Source organism: Carassius gibelio, chromosome A3 (genome assembly GCF_023724105.1).
Source record: "Carassius gibelio isolate Cgi1373 ecotype wild population from Czech Republic chromosome A3, carGib1.2-hapl.c, whole genome shotgun sequence".
Classification (NCBI taxonomy): domain Eukaryota; kingdom Metazoa; phylum Chordata; class Actinopteri; order Cypriniformes; family Cyprinidae; genus Carassius; species Carassius gibelio.
In genome coordinates this window covers 30,739,621-30,749,867 of record NC_068373.1, presented here as the reverse complement: position 1 = coordinate 30,749,867, position 10,247 = coordinate 30,739,621, and the positions used below count along the sequence as shown (strand labels likewise).

The window sequence follows — 10,247 nt, the reverse complement described above, 5'->3', positions numbered from 1 at the left end:
TCCAGAAACACCCTCTCAAAAACATCTGGATAAAACCAGACCTCTGTCTGTCTTTCTGACCCTCACTCAGACATATTCTTTTGGTATAATATGACATAAACATTTGTAAGAAATGATGCAAGACACAGAAATTCACAGTTATAGCATGCACCGGAACAAAATAAATACTTTTTGTCACTGTAGCGGGACAAAAGTAACAACTGTTACTTTCGTCCCTACAGGAACTCAAGACATTTAAACTCGATTTACTTTTATATATATATATATATATATATATATATATATATATATATATATATAAAATGTAAAATGCAAACTTTAGGATGTGTTAAAGCACTAAATAACCTGTAGATTGATCATTACTGTGACACATGAAACAAGAAAAACAACACAACTAATAAAAAAAAAATTACCGCTTCAATAATTTACTTTTTGTACTCGAAAACAGTTTTACGGACCTAACTTCGGGAAACGATGAGGAAATCACGTGATATTTCTCAGGATTGCATGCTGAATATACCGTCATAGCTGGGAATGCAAATGCAGAAAGAGGCTCAGAGAAAATCGTTTTTTTACTTTCGTCCCACGTTACTTTCGCCCCCGCTCTCCCCTACTTTTATAGAAATGAAAACCGTGGAGAAGACGGAAGTTTCTAACAGTTCTGTTTTTTTCCTGTCCAAACCACAATATTTCATACAAATAATTCATAGTTTTACATCTTATTTTGAGCCTTGAGCAAAATCCTGTATTATAATTGTTAACATATTAACATAACTTATTTCATTGGGATGCATTGACTTAGTTAAATGCAATTTGAAAGGTCATGTTTAAATTGTTGTTTACCTACACAGATGGACTCATATTTGCAACATTAGTTCAGATTAAAGACTATATGTGTCCCACTTTGTGTTTGCATTTTTTAACATATAGCCTAATGATAGAAGTAATTTATAATGCATTGTGGGTTACACACTGTCACACCACCATCAGCTGTGTTTACCTGCTGCTCAAGAGACAAACTGAACTGAGAATCAGCAAAAAACAGCACTGTTTATTTTAACATTTATCTGAAAAACAAAACAAAACACACGTTCCAAACCATTTTAAGTTAAATCTGAAGAATACACAGGCACCATTTTTAGAAAGACTGAATAAAATGTGTAGAAAAAAAAAAGATAATGATGAACAATTAATATAGCCAATCCTGACAAACGTTGTTAGACTCTGACCCAAAAAATAAAATAAAAAAATACAAACAGACTTATTGTGAAAGTGAAAGGCTTGAAATGCTTCTGTGCTTCTCTGCGTTTGAAGTTCTGCTGGATTCCTCCAAGTCTTCTCTAACAATCCTGTTGAACTCAAGAGTGATTTATGATCCATGTGTCAAACGCTGAGGAGAAGCTGGTCTCTCTGCTCTAGTCTGGAAGACAAGGCATGCATGGTTTTAAAATTAACATAACTTTTTGATTCATCTGACCACAGAAAGAACAGTTTTCCACTTTACCTTCTCTATTTTAAATGAGCTTTGGCTCAGACAAGACAACAGCGTTTCTGGATCATGTCCACAAATAACAACTAATATGTTTAACGGAGCTTTAACCTGCATTCATGGACCTTGTTCATAGACAGTGATTTCTGAGCCTGTGCAGTGATCTCCATTACAGAGTCGTGGCTGTTTCTAATGCAGTGCTGCCCGAGGGCCTGAAGATCTGATTCTCACCCTCGTCCCTTGTGCAGAGAGTCTTTTGATGATATTATGTACTGCAAATGATGAGATATTCAAAGTCTTCACAATTTTATTTAGTGTAATCTTGTTGCACAATTTGTGGATGCAGTTTTTCACAAATTGGTGAACCTTAGCCCATCTTTACGTCTGAGAGACTCTTTTTATGCCCACACTTATGTTACTGACCTGTTGCCAATTAACCTAATAATTGTTAAATGTTTCCCCAGCTGTTTCATTTTTAGAAACACTAACTCTTCCAGTTTCTTCCCCCGTCCCTGCTTTGATGTGTTTGCAGCCATCAAATTCAAAATTGCCTTTTCCCCTTAAAATGGTACAGTTCCTCAGTCTAAACATTGGTTATGTTTTTTATGTTCTATTGTGAATAAACTTAGGGTTTATGAGATTTGCAAATCACTGCATTCTGTTTTTATTAACATTTGTGACCCTGTCTGTGAAATGCAGGCTAAAGTCTCAAACTCTAACTATGAGATAGCAAGCATCAAAGTTTGATTTCAACCATTCATTTCTCTATGATTTCAATCTGTAAGAGGCATGATTTTATGTAGACAACAGTAAAACACAAAGATTAACTTTAACTGGGTCTTCATAGGCAGAGTCACATTTTGCACAGCGTCCCAGTTTGTTTGGATTTGGGGTTGTACCTAAACTCATTCTTCAGTTAGCTGTTGAGTTTGACATTTAGACCGTATGCTGGTAATCCAGCACACGAGGTCTTCAAAAGAACCGATAAAACTTCCAGTGGCTGCTCCGATAAACCCTCCGAACTGACTCCAGTCACGAGCTCGTTTTGCACTGTGTGGTAGTTGTTCTTCAGCTTTTCTTAAAGCTTCAGCTACTTCTCTTTCCAGTTTTATGAGATATTCACACTCTGCTTGCTCTCGTGCTTCACGCTGAATCTTCTCCTTAAGTTTTTGTTTTTCTTTCTCGTGCTTTTCTTCCAAGTATTTTATGAAGTTCTGTTGTTGTTCTCCCAAAGCCTTTTCTTTTCTTTTATTTTCTTCTTCAAATAGTTTCTGGTTCTCCTCCAGTTTTCTCTGTAGCTCTTTCTGTAGATTTTCGTCTGTTTCTTTCTTGATCTCTTCTTCTCTCTTTTTGAATTCTTCCTCACTTTTTCTCAATTCTTCCTGCATTTCTTGTCTTTCTCTCTGATTTTCTTTCTTCATTTCTTCTATTTCTGCTTCATACTTGGCTCTCAGATCTTCTTCTTTTCTCGTGATCTCTTCTTCTCGCTCTTTCATGATTCTCTTTTGGTCTTCTCTGATGTTCTTCTCCACCTGCTGGAACATCTCATTGGTGTAGAAACTCCCTCCATTTGCTGCCACCATACAGTCAATCTTATCCAGCAGCTCAGAAACCTGCGCCTGATCTTTAGTGTCTTTGTTATTGAACACATGGTATCTGTGACCACACTGTTTGATGAGGTACTGTAAGCTATCATCACCTTCAATAAAATCTTTAATCCTTGTTCCTCTAAGATCATCTCCTCTGGTGAAGAGCACCATGGTGTACATTCTGGATTTGTCTCCAAACATCTCCTGGATCATCTTGACTGCATCTTTCTCCTCTTGAGTGAATCGTCCCAGTTGAATCACCAGCAGAAACACATGTGGTCCAGGAGCTGCCATTGAGACGCACTTCACAATCTCTTTCCTGGTCTCCACATTATCGACTCCAGTATAAAACAGGCCTGGAGTGTCGATCACAGTTATCCATCTTCTGTTGAATTCTGAGGATTCTTTCTCACACTCTCTGGTCACAGAGCGTGAAGTCAGTTTCGATATAAAAGCTTCTCTTCTCAGTATCGTGTTTCCCGTTGCACTTTTCCCAACACCCGTCTTTCCCAGAAGCACAATCCTCAAAGCAACATAATTGTGTGATAGACCTGGAAACAGAAAGAGAAGAACAATTACTGATGTGAAACACAAGAGAAAAATTAAATCACATTTACTATAGAGTTTGACTCCTAACCCTGTAACAGATATGCAGGTCAGCGATTCATGGGTTAAATTCTGTTTTATAAATTCAGACTGTTGGTACTAAATGCCAGCCTGGCTGGACTTAAATTACTTTACGATACCCATGCGAGCCTCAAAGGATACCTGAAACCCCCCCCCAAATTTCTCCAACACACTGGAGACAAAGGAAACCTTTTTGTATAAGTTCCTTACTTTCATTTTATTATTAATATGTATTTTAATTATGTTTTTGGATTGCATAAAATGGTTAATCCTTGTTATGTGAAGAGTATAAGTTGCAAGCTCATACTTTAGGAAATGTCTCTCCTCACTTTAACTTTCTCAAAAAAAGAAATGTTCTGCAACCCCCACACTCCTTGGTAGCTCGTAAAATTTTACGACCACACAGGACAGGAGAGAAGCCAAGTCACTGGCTTCTTTTGAACAATGCATTCTATGGAATGTATTCATTAACTTTCTGTTTTCATGTTTTATAAATGTATTACGTATTCCCTTTTGGTACATTTAGATGTTTCCCAACATCTGCAGTGTTATCATGTGTTAAACAAATCTTTAAATGTGTAATTCGATCTAAAAATTAGATCTTTGGTCATATATATATTATGTCTAGTCTTGTTCTAATCGTCATGCTTTGACAGACCCATTTATCTAGAGCAAAGTAATGAAAAATGTATTTAATCTGGAATAATGAACTTGCTTTAATATTCCTGATGAAATCGGACAGGCCCTAAATCATCAGGGGGTTGTCTCAACCGAGACAAAGGAACTTTCCCTCCGCTTCAGATCGCGGACATTCATTGGATGCTCCCTCGAAAATGGGCGTGAACTATTTCAAGCTATAAGAATTGACCAAACAAGGTCCACTCTCTCTTCTTGCGCTCTTCTTGCTCTTCTTCCCGTTCTCCGTTCTCGGACACGTCGGGCCGCGCTCAGTTCTCCTCCCCCCTCAGCACACGGACTGAGGAGAGGAAAGCCATTTTCATGGCTCATTTGGAAACTTTCATTTTCGTTGTTTTGTTTTCTTTTCTTTACTAAGTTTATTCAACTATTCGCCTCTCCACACAATGAAGACGAATTCTGGAACATTGTTTGTTGAACCTTTCAAATACCGCGCGAAGATGAACAAACACCTCTTTGCAACAAAGGAATACGTGACTCCACGCTCACGCCAAGATCCAGCGCAGCTTGCACGCGCGTCACACGGCCTCCGGCCCACGCGCGCAGTTTTCAAAGGACCACGTGACATCACACGTGCGTCGCCGGTACCACGCTCACCCACTGGGCCATGCAAGTATCGTTTTCTATGGAGATTTAAATGCTGCTTTAAAGTGTTGCTATTATTTGATTCGTTGTTGGTTCCACTAAGGTTTACTGACTGATTTTCATACCTGAGCTCATTCTGTGATCTCTCTCGCTTTCTCCACTTCTCTCTCTCTCTCTCTCTCTCTCTCTCTCTCTCTCTCTCTCTTTTATTTGGATTCCGTTATGTCTTGTAAATGTTTATTGTCTGTATTTTCGTACGCATATTTACTCTGTGTGATTTGTAGTTTGATGTATTACTAGTTGAATTATTAAAAACCCATATATAAAATGATTGGCCTGGACTCCACCCCACTCACATTACGAGTCACTGAAATGTTCTGATCTTTAGCTACAAGCTCTAAATTTAGAAACTAAATTTATCATAAGGATAGGATAATATTTTCATGGCCAGAGAATACTTTTCCTTGAATTATAAGGCGTGATAACTTTATTGAAAATTGATAGGTCTACAGTGGTGTGCTGGACATACCACGGTTTGATCTGCAGTAATTTACAGTAAGAGATCACAATAATTGATATGAAGAATGTAATATTGACATATTAATGAGTAAATTACAGTGCCCTGTGATTAGTATTGGTATTGGCAATTGAGCTATTTTTCATAATCAATAAAATTAAATGTAACTATCATCTGAGATATATATTAATCAAATTCTTGATTAATTATTCAAATTCCCTATATATCATTTGAGTTAATTACTATGTAAAACTCATTGTTGTTACAACCCTAAGGTCGCGGGTTTGAGTCTAGGGCCAGCAATACCATGAATTAGGTGCCCTTGAGCAAGGCTCCGAACCCCCAACTTCTCCCCGGCGCCACAGCATTAATGATGCCCACTGCTCCGGGTGTGTGTTCACGATGTTTGTGTGTTCACTGCTGTGTGTGCACTTTGGATGGGTTAAATGCAGAGCATGAATTCTGAGTATGGGTCACCATACTTGGCTGTATGTCACGTCACTCACTCACCAGATGACATTGCACCCCAAATCATCACAGACTGTGGAAACTTAGTACTGGACTTCAAGCAGCTTGGGCTATGAGCTTCTCCACCCTTTCTGCAGACTCTAGGACCTTGGTTTCCAAATGAAATACAAAACTTACTCTCATCTGAAAAGAGAACTTTGGACAACGGCAACAGTCCATTTCTTCTTCTCCTTAGCCCAGGTGTCTGTGGTTACGTAAATCTCTTGACACGTCTGTGTGTGATGGCTCTTGATGCTTTGACCCCAGCCTCAGTCCATTCCTTGTTAAGTTCAATCAAATTCTTGGATCAATTTTGATTGACAATCCTCATAAGCAGTGGTTCTCTTGTTGGTTGTGCATTTTTTTCTTCCACACTTTTTCCTTCCACTCAACTTTCTGTTAACATGCTTGGATACAGCACTCTGTGAACAGCCAGCTTCTTTGGCAATGAATGTTTGTGGCTTACCCTCCTTGTGAAGGGTGTCAATGATTGTCTTCTGGACAACGGTCAGATCAACAGTCTTCCCCGTGATTGTGTAGCCCAGTGAACCAAACTGAGAGACCATTTTGAAGGCTCAGGAAACCTTTGCATGTTTTTTGAGTTGATTAACTGATTGGCATGTCACCATATTCTAATTTGTTGAGGTGGTGAATTGGTGGGTTTTTGTTATATCGGAGCCAAAATCATCACAATTAAAAGAACCAAAGACTACAGTCTGTGTGCACTGAATTTATTTAATACACGAGTTTCACAATTTGAGTTGAATTACTGCAATAAAACATTTCCACGACATTCTAATTTATTGAGATGCACTTGAACAAAAGCACTGGTTTGTACAAAAACACTTTTACAGTTTCCTTTCATAGGTCACTTCGATGCTGCGGTGACGTCACTGTATGGAACACCTTTTGTGTGAAGAATGTTTGAAGCCCTGTACCATCCCACCAATTTTCATTGGCCAAATATCGCTTGGCACCGCCATATTATATCCCTGGTTGCCGCGCGCTATTTCTCTCTGATTTAATTTCCTTCAGCAAATTTTCGGTGCCCAAGGAAAGCATCTCACATTCTCAGCGACAATTATACCAGCAGTGTTCAACTCCTCTCCGCGGATGCGATGGGTCAACGAAAGTTAAGGAGCATGTAACAGTTTTATCAAGGGGAGGGGGGGAGGGCACTCATGAGAGGTAAGTTAAGCAGCCTCTCTGCATGTTCTGTGTGATAGCCTGCGGCTCGGGTGTATAACATTTCTTTAGGTCGGCTTGGGTGCGATGTGTGCAGCTTGAACTATGAGGACAGTGCTGCACTGGAGTTTTCCATTTCGCTGTGTGTTATAAATCAGTAGAATTGCTTTTAACCCTCTGCACAACTAGTCTGTTGACTCCTTGAATATTTACGAAATGCATGGACACAGTTCTGGCCCCATTGCAGCACCAGGGCATTCATGCATTAAATTACTTGGATGATTGGCTGGTGTTCACACAATCGTAGACTCAAACACACTCTCATTGGGATCTTGTGCTGAATCAGATAAGCAGCCTGGGTTTACGTACAAATTTCCAGAGAGGTGATTTAATCCCCTCTCAGTGGATAACCTTTTTGGGAATAGACTTGGACTATCGTGCACAGTCAGCAAGATTGTCTCTCCCGTGCGTTCAGTCTCTCACGTCATGCCTTCGCCACTTCAAAGCAGGTCGCTCAGTATGGTGAGTTTGAGCCTCAGACTTTGGGTCTTATGGCAGCAGCATCCCCTGTAATCCATCTCTGCTTACTTCACATGCGCCCATTACAAAAGTGGTGGAAGAAAAGCCGAAGGATTTCACCCTGTTGTTTCCCACATTGAACGATTTAGGTGACACAGAGGTGTATTATGACAATAAAACTTTGGAAGTCAACAAAATTTCCTTGGACTGGAGTTCGATTGGGGGATTTTTTTTGTCAATGATGCCCAGCTCACGAAGTCTGGATGGAGACAACACGGCTGGCATATAAACAAATTGAAGATGCTGGTGATTTTTCTAGGTCTCCAATATTTTTTTAAATGGCTGATGTGTTAATCAGGCAATACAAGATACAGGCCTCCTGTGCAGGCTAGCGAAGAATATTCTTCTTTGGTCTCAGAACAGATTTCTGTTGATCCGAGTGGTTCATGTCCCCGGGCACTTGAACATCGGCGTGATTTGTTCTCGAGAAAGAGCCTGGAGGAAGGGGAATGGAGGTTGCAACCCCAAATGGTGAGCCATACATAGCAGGTGTTTGAAGAAGCAGAAGTGGACTTATTCACATCAAGCACGACTAGGTAATGCCCACTATGGTTCTCCCTATGCCCTCCATCGCCCCTGGGCTTGGACGCGCTTGCACACGATTGGCCCTGGACCAGCTTATATGCTTTTCCTCAAATTCTACTAATTCCAGCGGTGCTATCCAGAATACGGCTGGACAAAGTTGAGCAGCTGCTGTTGGTGACTCTGTTGTGGCCCACTCAGCCATGGTTTGCGGAACTGGTTAATCTGCTAATGGGCTCTCCGTAGAGATTCCCCTCAGACAGGACTTACTGTCGCTAGCATGGGGAATGATTTCGCACCCGAGGCCAGACCTATGGAAGCTAGTGGGCGTGGCCTCTGAGTGGTGTGAGTTAATATGTCCCGGTCTCTCAATTGGAACTACAGAGACTATAATAAATTCTAGAGCAGCTTCTACAAGACGCTTATATGTCTTCAAATGAAAACTGTTTACTGCCTGGTGTGAAATTTGTAACACTGATCCAGTTTACTGCCCTGTGGCTTCAGTACTGGAGTTTATTCAAGACCGTTTTTCAGATGGAGTAACACCAGCCACTCTTAAAGTGTACGTGGCAGCCATTTCAGCTAACCACGTATATATAGATGGTACTTCAGTGGGCCGTCATCCTCTGATCTCTCGCTTTACGCAGAGGCCTTTCCACCCTGCATGAGTTCCATTGTGGGATTTATCTATTGTATTGCAGGGTTTATCAGGACATCCTTTGAGCCCTTGGAAACTGTAAAAAAAAATCCTACTCTTAAGACATTTCTTCATTTGGCTTTATCCTCCCTCAAGACAGTTGGGGATTTACAGGCTCTTTTGGTTTCGCCTTCATGCATGGACTTTCGCTTCCAGCAAGTAGTCTTGGAGGCTTTCTCAACGCATGTCCCATTGGCTAGTGGAAGCTATATCTTTAGCCTATATGAGACGTGTGGGCTCGCTTCGCCCTTGGGAATTAGAGCTCATTTCACGAGAGCAGTGGTTTCATCTCAAGCTTTTCTCAGTGGATCCTCAATAGATGATATTTGTGATGCGTCAGGATGGTCCTCACCGAACATTTTTGTAAAGTTTATAGTCTTGAAGTGTGGACGGCTCATGGCTCATGGGTTCACTCCGCTTGAGCAGATGCTTTCCTTCGATCTCAGCTATCTCAGGTACGTCAGGAGTGATGGTATAGGGTTCCCGTACGGTTACGTCACCGCAGCATTGAAGTGACCTATGAAAGGGAACATCTTGGTTACATACGTAACCACAGTTCCCTGAATAGGGAAAGAGATGCTGTGGTCCCGGCCATTCCGTACCTTGATAGCGTTTCCTCAGTTCATGAAATCAGAGTGAAATAGCATGCAGCACCCAGGTATACTATGCGTAGGGCAGTGCCAAGCTCTATTTGGCCAATGAAATTGGCGGGATGGTACAGGGCTTCATACATTCATCACACCAGTTATTACCATACGGTGACGTCACTGCATCATCTCCGTATTCAGGGAACTGTTGTCAGAATCAGAATCAGAATCAGAATGAGCTTTATTTATTTACACATACGAGGAATTTGTTTTCGTGACAGAAGCTCCGCAGTACAACATAATGACAGCGACAGAACATAAAACACATAATAAGAGAATAAAAAATACAAATAAGTAGATTTGACAATATACAAGTTGACAATTGTAGGCAGGTATATTACAAAATGCAGTTATGTATGTACATGTATATTATGTGCAAAATTTAAGTGTAAGTATGTGTGTTAGATAAATAAAGTGTATGTGTATATAAATATAAAGTGTAGTGTGTTCCACAGTTATCATCAATTGTTCATTAGATGGATTGCCTGAGGGAAGAAACTGTTCTTGTGTCTGGTCGTTCTAGTGCTCAGTGCTCTGTAGCGTTGACCAGATGGCAACAGTTCAAAGAGGGAGTGTGCTGGATGTGAGGGGTCCAGAGTGATTTTGA

The 10,247-nt window shown here is 40.5% G+C and overlaps 1 protein-coding gene across 1 annotated transcript in view; it reads right to left on the bottom strand.

Annotated features, from left to right (window-relative positions):
- Positions 1–527: 527 nt before the first annotated feature.
- LOC127942456 (GTPase IMAP family member 8-like) overlaps positions 528–10,247 on the bottom strand; it is a 92,333-nt gene continuing 82,613 nt past the window's right edge. The window contains exon 7 of the mRNA XM_052538167.1: positions 528–1,420. The gene's annotated coding sequence lies outside the window, so the exon portion shown is untranslated. The remainder of the gene's footprint in view (positions 1,421–10,247) is intronic.